The 9,593-nt window shown below is 34.1% G+C and overlaps 1 pseudogene; it reads left to right on the top strand.

Moving 5' to 3' along the window:
- The first annotated feature begins 6,858 nt into the window (after nt 1–6,858).
- LOC125679006 (uncharacterized) overlaps nt 6,859–9,593 on the top strand; it is a 4,067-nt pseudogene continuing 1,332 nt past the window's right edge.

Genomic DNA, 9,593 nt, shown 5'->3' with positions numbered 1-9,593 from the left:
TTATCTTCTCCTTTTCATCTCCTTCCTTGGATCTTTTGTTGAACATGAGTGTTAACGGCAAAATAAGAACTAAACATTATAAGAAACAGAATGACTTCAGATTCCCCACTGTTTACCTTCCATATCTATGTAGTAATATTCCATTATCACATGCATATGGTGTTTATGTCTCTCAACTAATTTGATACGCAAGAGCTAGTTCTGCTTATGATCAGTTTTGAAATCGAGGCAGGCTGATGACAGATAGTTAGAGTAGTTTCAACCGTCTGATTTTAAGTCTGCATTTCGCAAATTCTATGGTCGTTATGACATTCTATTTAACAATCTTTAGTCGGATACTGTCTGATGCGTTTCCTACCATCTGTAAGGTCAATCTTTACATACTAATTGTGGCAACGGATTTCTTAGTAAGTGTATACATATTACGTTACCAGGGTGATATAATGTTGAATATGTTGAATACAAGAATCGTAATATAAGTTCTACTTAAACAACTAAAGTCAATGTAATTAGAGGGGAAAGAAACATAGTATTTTATTTTGTCAGTTTTTTGTTGCTGTTTTTTTTTTTAATAAAAACATTACTAGTACTTTCAAGTAAAGTGAGATTTGTCATGATGTTCATTGTGAAAGTGACTTAATAATCATCGTATTCAAATCGGACATTGAAAACAGATCCATAAAATGTACAAAAAATACGGAACATCTATCAATAGATATTCTGTTCTCTGCAAAATATTTATGTAGATTTATAACCAAGTAAAAGAAAAACAGAAATAAAATGTTGTAAACTATGTATCAACCTGCGAACTTAAATTCTATATTCCTCACTGGTATGACAAAACACATTTGATAGTGTCATTATATATGACAGAAATAAATATAGCTTGCAATTCATTGAAGAAATGAGTAGCTGTAATTTGATATCAGAGGATTTTTAGAATGTTTCTGTACAGGTTTTGCCATAGATCAGATTAAAAATATCTGTTATCTATTCTACGGACCAGTGATTTATTAGGACATGCTTACCTGTACCTGCCAACGTTTATTTAAGAAAAAAGAATTTAGAATAACCGCGCATCCTAATATGGTCCTATTCACCATGCACATTTTACATCATTTTTGTTTCTATAAAGCAGTTCCAGTTTATGAAGAATGCTGTAGTTTTCATTGAATTTCGTAATAATGTTTTCTTTCTTAGAATGTACGAAGTTTATATAAGCTAATGCATAGAAGATAAAGGCCCAAGCATAGATATCCATTGCAAAATATATGTATATTCTGAATAATCTGTGCACAGTGCTGCAATATCGAGAATTAAATCCTAGTATGGTACTGTTTTAAGAAGAATAAAAGACTACCGACAAACATCAAAACTGTAATACAAGCACCAGGCGTGTGATTTCAATGAATATCATATTGTCATATACTGGGTATAATTCATTTGTTCACTTTAGCTAAAATACCTTCCTTGTAAATTTCCTGGGATTGTAATTAGCCAAGGGTGGCAAGACTCAAAGTCTTTTCTCCCCCACCAAAAATGTACAAATTAATTGCAGCATCTTAAGTTAGTTCAATCGAATGCAAACTTACACGCATTGCTGTCTTTGAAGTGCCGTGCTTTATTCTATTCCAAGTACATTTTCGTTCAGCAGATTTATTGATTGATAGTATACTTTTTGACGTACCTCTCGTGAATTTTTCACTCATATAAATACGTCACCATTGTCTGTGAAAAGCTGCAAAATTTAGTCCTATGCTCGGCAATTACAGCCTTCGAGCAGGGAGGGATCTTTATCGTGCCACCCCTGCTGTGACGCGGGGCCTTCGTTTCTGTGGTCTCTTCAGAACGACCGCTCCATTTAGTCTCCTCTTACGACAATCAACGGGATATTGAGGGTCTATTCTAACCCGGATCCCCGCGGAACCTTCAACTGAAAAATAATACATAAATCAAAGATGTGTGCATGTGCTTTGCAAAATATAATTTGGACAACTACTGCGACTCTGAAATTAAAATTTACAAGAAAATATCCGTGTTTCTTGTGACAGTATGCGAGGTCAGTAACTTTATAGTTGTATGATAAAGGACGATACACTCGTATTTCATTAACGTCAAGTTGTAGAAATCACGGAGGGAGCACAATACGTATTTATTACAAGTGGATATTAAAGATATCCAATGAATTCAGGAGAGAAAAAAACATAGGAAACAAAAGCCAATGTTTTGCACACTTCACATAACATTTCACACTGTTTATTTGAGAAAAACCCAAACAAAAAATATTTTCAGAAAGTGCTTATGTTTATGCATTTTCCTAAACTTTAAATCGTAACCTGTTCCACATAATTGTGTTGTCATTAGATATTTTCATAGCAATATGTGCAGAAAAGGTGTAGTATTCATGGCCTGATTACATAGAAACACATTATTTTAGTTTTGAAGTTCAACATGCTTCTCTACACTGCTATCACCGAGACATTGGTTTAACAAACACTATTGCATTCAATACCTCACCAATGGGGCGTTGTTTTGTATGCATGTTTACCAGTATGCAATGTGGTTATACTCCTACCTGTTGAAGTCATAATTGCTGATAAGGATAAAGACATAATCCCCCAAGACATGGACTGGTATAGTGTTCGTTACTGTAAAAGTGGTTATTTACGCGGGGGTTGAGGGGTGGTGGTGATTAAATACGTTTTTTCAACGTCCAACAGTACGCGTGGGGGAAAATACGGGTTAACTGAATATAGTATATATTATATCAAATACATGAATTCATAACTAAACGCGTGGGGGAAATTTGCGCGTATTACGCGACCGCGCAATTAGTGTAAATCTTACCCACTTTTACAGTATCTTCATCTTTGTATTAAGTTTCTTTTCATATAGACATTTCTTTAACCTTTACCATTCTTTATTTTATAACTCTGTTTTCCAGTTATATGTATGAGTATTTTTATTGTGGTATAACCCGAAAATTTAACGCACAGACTACTCGATCAATATACAGTTTTCTAAGGTGGCAAGAGGCAGTTTTGAGGGGTTCTGACACATGTGGTAGGGGGTAAGGTTATGATTGGCTTATGAATAATCATACTTCCGTTCTATCTTAATACTTACATGTATGATTCATATTGCAATAAATAATTATGAGCCCAAATTACTTGTAAGTCACATACTGGTGCTAGTGCACAAAACGGGCTTTGAGCAGGTGTCCCTTACTCGCTTTGATTTTGTCTCATTTGGGCTAAATCCGCGCTACCCAAACCCCATCAGAGTACCATACGAGGGGACTTGGACACTGTATACACTGAGAGGGAGAAATAAGGAAAGATGATCAATCTCATAACGCTCATAAATAATACGAAATTTAGAGCAGGGCACACACGGAACCCTGTACATAACTGGTGGACACAGGTGTCTAAGAGGAGTAAGCATCCCCTGTTGACCAGTCACACTCGCCGTGAGTCCTATATCCTTATCAGGTAAATGTAGTAAATCGTAGTCGAAATCATTGTGTAAAGAACACCCTCGGTTGGTATGAAACACGTCAGACAGTATTTGACCCAAATGGCAGGTTGCACTAGTACGTTAGGTAGCTATAACGACCATAACAGTTTTGAAATGCTGACTTTTGAGACCCCTGTTACTTCTACGTGTTTGTCAGTAGCCTACCTCAATTTAAAAACTGATCATACGCAGAACAAACTCTTGCGTATTGAATCAGTTGAGAGATATAAACACCACATGCAGGTGATAACGGAATATTGCTACGTAGATATTAGAAGTTGACAATGACCAAACTATCAAAGTTTAATGTTTAAAGTTAAATCACTTTTTGTCAACAGCAAACAATGTTTTTACTTCATCAAATATTATTTTTATATAATGAAAAGAAATTTACTTAAGATAGATATAATTTTTTACCATTCCTAATTTAACATCATGTAGGGTCATGATGAAGGCCACTAACAACTTAATTACTTTTGAGAAGTCAAACTGTATAACAGTTCTTTTCCTCCCTTGACCTATTTTTACTTATTACATGCTGTACATTTGTGCCCTTATTCTTGTAGTATTTGTTTAGCTTTCCGTCAGCCACATTACGATTTGAAAATCCTGTGCACATAAGAACATGTTATAGTGTAAACAAACAATGATCTCGGAATAAATTCCCTTACTTTAAGTCGTAACTTGCAAATATTGGAATTTATGATGAAAATGATTAATATTTGTTATAATATATATGTATCACATATATAACACCCCCCCCCCCCCCTCAAGAAAACGACCCAAATAATGAAAAGCCAAAAAAAAAAAAAACAACTCAAGTAAAACAATTTCAGTGTTTTATTTCTGGTTTAGGGTGGCCTTTTGCAACAACTTGCAAATTTTAGGCCCATTACGTTGCATCTACTATATACTCTATATAATCACGGTGATGTTTATGCTTATCAAATAAAGATACTATCAACATATAGATATCTTTATTGAGTAATTTGGGTAAACACAAGTATAAACTGACATTGTATAGCAGAATATTTGTTAAAAATGATATTCAAGAAAAAAGCATTTATGTAGGCAAAATTGCATACCACGTGCGCTATACTCCTTTTCAAAACTCATCATCTCCGCAACAAGACATCTGTAAGAAAAAACAAATGCATAGTAATGTACAGGATATTAAAGTTGTAAATTTCTGCAACCCTGGGGCCTTAAGAGTGGGATAAAAACTGCCAAGAATATATCAATATTTAAAAACCTTCTCTACAACTGCATACCTGTAAGAAAAGCTAAACGCATAGTCATGTAGAACAGAGAGGCCTCTAGCAAAATTGTTCATTTCGTGATCGCCGGGGTAAAGGTTCCGACTCCAGGACAGTGCCAAACTTGGTATATAATGTATGTGTTTAAAGATTTATCTTCTTTGATGCTATTGTTTAAAAACTGAAAATAGACATTTAAATTGATATGGCAGTCTTTTACCAAAATTGGAAAAATCATGATCCCAGGGGGTAAGGGATTTGGTTCCAGGGTGGGGCCAAAATTATTACAGTGATCTTTATCATTTGAATGACTTCTTAAAGTTTGCTGATACGATATAATTAGGAAAAGCAGAAAGAATGGATCAAAATCGTGAATTTGGCAACCCAATTTGGCGAACTTGGGTGCTCTATATTCAGAGTTGTAGACCTTTACTCCTTAATGAAGTAAATTCAAACCCAAGCGATATAATTGCCTGTGTACCGGAAGTATATAAATAAATGCATTCTTATGATAAGACTTGTTGTGACGTAACTTACCCATCATATGATCATCTACGATACTTCAGCTTACATACATGTGTATCTATTGCCTCGTTCACACGGATGCGCATTAAATTTTACTTCGCATAAAATTTGATGCGAAGTAAAATAATGCGCATTAAATTAATTCGAATTAAATAGCGTTCACACGGCGGTAATATTTAATGCGAAGTAAACTAATGCGCATTAAATTCGTATGCATCTCTATTAAAGGGTGCGCGAAATAATAGAATAGACTATGTTATTGAAAATTATTTTTATAGATATTATAATGAATATTGTGTAGATACAGAATTCTTTGTTCAAAACGCTATATAAGCCTACATGTAGTATACTACATGTTTACAATTTAGGCCTACATACATAATTCTGATCTACACATAAGGAATTTTTTGTCGTGTTTATTTATATGCTCCCAAGAAATTACTTGTTATTTCCTCCGACAACCAGCATTCAATCTAGACAATATATTGTTTCTTCATTGGCCCAATTTTAAAACTTCGGAACGTCTTTTTCACCATTCCGCTGACTACTGTTATGACGTAATTTTTAATTACTAATACGTATTATAAGTCTACTATGACGTCATATGGTATAAAAATTAACAATGAGCGGCATATTTGTTTTAAAAAATGTAAAAAAGAAAATCATATTATCACTATTTTCAAACGTTGTCGTATTTAAAAAAAATTCTTCCACATGTATTACTCAGTATGCCTATGCAGAGCACAGATTTACGTCTGACATTATCTAATGACATGCTGTTTGTACATGTTTTTAGTGATTATTATCATTTTGCTTAGTTTTTCGTACAAAACTTACATTAATATATAGCTGACCATGGGTATGATGCATGTGACCCAAATTGGCCATTACGCATGCGTCTACATTTAATTCGAATTAGCTTCGCTTAGCGTTCACACGGAGCTAATGCGAAGTAAAGAGCTAGATTCAGAAAGTGCCATATATGGCCTACATATTTCTTGAAAAATAAATTACTGTTTCCTTTAAAGTTATGTGCCTTTTTCCAATCTACATGACTTGGTTATTACATGTGTGGGTCACTCTGGTCAAACAGGACAACTCCCTAGCATTACTAAGTACCGAAACCCCCAGCGGATAGGTATTTTCCGGAATATTCTTGTGTTTTTGCAACTTTGTGACAATATTTAAAATGGGGCGCGTTCTTCGAGGAGAAAAAATCAAGTATGAAACGAAGTACTGGCATAACAAAACTTATTTGAAATGCTTTTTTTTCTCCGTGAAGAACTCGCCCCATATAAAAAAAAAAAATTAAAAAAAAAAAGATAAATACGCGTGTCGTCCGGTCATCTGGCGTGTGCAGAAATATTAAGCAAGAGTTGACAGCGCTGTTTGTAAACATCACTCGATTCAGCAAAGATATCATGAAAAGGTAAGTAAATATATTTTAAAATCCTTTAAATACTTTCTACATAAATATATATACACGTTATTAAGCCTTGTTATTGTAAACAAGGTCCGGCGGATCCAATCATGAATGTGAACTAGGTCCATCAGAAGCACAATGTATTACCAAAGTATACGTTCATTACACATTCTCATACCATATCAATTATACTGTATTAAGATTATTGATTTTAAAGAACACATCAATATGAATTTATAACCTAATTACAACCTTCTAACAATTTTAACCCCGCATCTTTTGAGTCAATTTTCGGGGGCTGATAAAGCCGGGATCGGGAATCCTCGAAAACGTTATATTTTGTATTTATATTTTTGCATCAAACATTATACAAAGTGCATTAAGATAAATTACCAAAATGACTCTACTCAATTAAATAAAATTAAAGTAATTTCATACAATTACATTTTAAAATATACATTTTTTATTGCAAAATAAAAAATTAACATATATGTTTGACTTTAAGTTAAAAATTAGAGAAATAAAAACTAAAACTTTCAAATAAAGGGAAGCTACTCAAAGTAGACCGCCTATTCAGAGATAGTGAACTCCTGCAATGCATTGAAAATGAACTTGTAAGCATACATGTAACGTTTAGATAAAGCACAAAGATTGATTATTTTCTGAAAGCAATAAATAAAAAAATTGCAATCTAATTAAAATTAAAGGATAAATCCGGTTGCATAGGCCCTACTAGCATACATGTATGCGGGAGGATCCAACATCTAGTTTTTATTAGATTGCAAAAATATTATCCACTCATTAAAAATACTCTTGAAATATATATGTTTGTAATGTTACATTATGTAAGTAAGGTGTTTGATTTTTTTTTTTATACTTTTATGCTATCAGTAAAAAACATTCTACATGATATATTGAAAATATACACAAATTCTTTCAATTATTTTAAAATAAAAATGAGCACATAGTCTTGCACACAGGTGTTTGATTTTTTTCTTCTAGATGCAACAAACTAAGAAAAATCCACTCATTGAAAAAAATTAAAAAGTACAACATAATGCATTTTTTATTCAAATCAAGTAAGATAACATGAATTCTAACAAAGTGATATACAATCTACAAGTACATACATGTATATTTTATGATAGCTTGATTGATATAATGTTGATAAAAGCACAACACTAATTCACATCAGTACTTCTATGCCCCTGCAACTAAAGTTGGGGGAGGGGGTATATTGTTTTTTTTCTGTCTGTCTGTCTGTCTAAAACTTTTGCTCATAACTTTTGAATGGTTCAGAACTCTCATATTTTTATATTTGACCTTTGTTTTGTTACCAAAGTTCTTGACCTTGTTTAATGTTCTTTGTTGCCTAGTGTCTCCCATGTACATCTTGTTTATAATAATGACTAAGGTATAGTGTTCAGTATAGATCAAATAATATGGCACTGTGTCATTTAGTAATATTTGGTAATTAATTGAAATTCCAGATGCCTCGTACACACAGCACAGGTCCAAAAGAGTATACATGTTTCACCTGTCCTAGAAGAACCCGTTTAAAGGACAGATATTCCATCCCCAGAAAGATTAGGTCTCTTGTTACCAAGTGTACTGGTTGGTATCATTTGAAGATATAATACTTCATTGTCAACATTACATGTATAGGAAGGATTGCATAAAATTGATAACATCTATTGAAAATGAAAGGTTACATTCTAAATGTAAAAATTCCCTTATAGGTAGGACTCCAAATGATAAGGACTCACTCTGCAACAAATGCCGCCACAGGTACAAGTCACTTCTCTCACAAAAGGATGAAATGGCAAAAATTCAGACATTAGTACCGATTCCTGAAGAGATTGTACAATCTGCACAACCTGAGGCACCTAGTCCTCCCTCAGTTACTCTTCCTTTCTCCTGCACACCCAGAGGTCATTCAGCATGCTGTTTTTGCAAAACACCTGGTCCAAAACTTGTTGTAGTGCCAACTGATCTGAGACATCAACTTTTTTTGTCACATGAAATAATTATTCCAGCTGGATCCAGGTGTTGCCCAATCCACTTACAAAGAAATATTGAGGCTGTGGACTGTATTTCATCAACAACAACCCTGAACAGACACTCAATCACCAAGCTGATAAGATTTTTAAGATTAGAGGTATTGAAAAATGAAAAAATGAGACTTAATTTTGAAAGCCATAATCAACTTACAGAAAAAGACTATTTTGATCTTCTTGGAATTTCAAAGACAGCATTTGATGACTTGCTGAAATATATTGATGGCAGGGTGAAGTCAACTCCATTAAGGACAGTGAAGACAAGCCTTGCCATTTTTTTGATGAAGATGAGAGGAGGAGAGTCAAACCGAGTTTTATCTACCTTGTTTAATATTTCAAAGGCTAGTATCTCCAGAAGCATCAAGGCAGTTAGATCAGCCCTCATAAATGGCACATTTGTCTCAGAAAACATTGGGTTTCAGCACATCACCAGGGATGAGATCATCAATCATCACACACGACCACTCGCACAGACCCTCTTTGGAGACGTTGCAAGTCCGAAAGTGATCCTTGTCCTGGATGGAACTTATATATATATTACTAAAAGTGGTACTTTCAAATTCCAACGACAGTCATTTAGTCTCCACAAGGGAAGACCACTGGTAAAACCCATGGTTATAGTTTCCACCTCAGGATATTTCATTTCGGTGATGGGACCATACTTTGCACGAAATAATGATGCCAGCATTTTGAACCACATAATGAGAAAAAACATTGAAGACATCCGCAGTTGGGTTCAAGAGGATGACATTTTTACTGTGGACCGAGGATTTCGTGATTCCCTATCATACCTGCAAGAGCTGGGAATTAAAGTTG

This window comes from Ostrea edulis, chromosome 7 (genome assembly GCF_947568905.1).
Source record: "Ostrea edulis chromosome 7, xbOstEdul1.1, whole genome shotgun sequence".
Taxonomy (NCBI): domain Eukaryota; kingdom Metazoa; phylum Mollusca; class Bivalvia; order Ostreida; family Ostreidae; genus Ostrea; species Ostrea edulis.
This window is presented reverse-complemented; position numbering and strand designations above follow the sequence as displayed.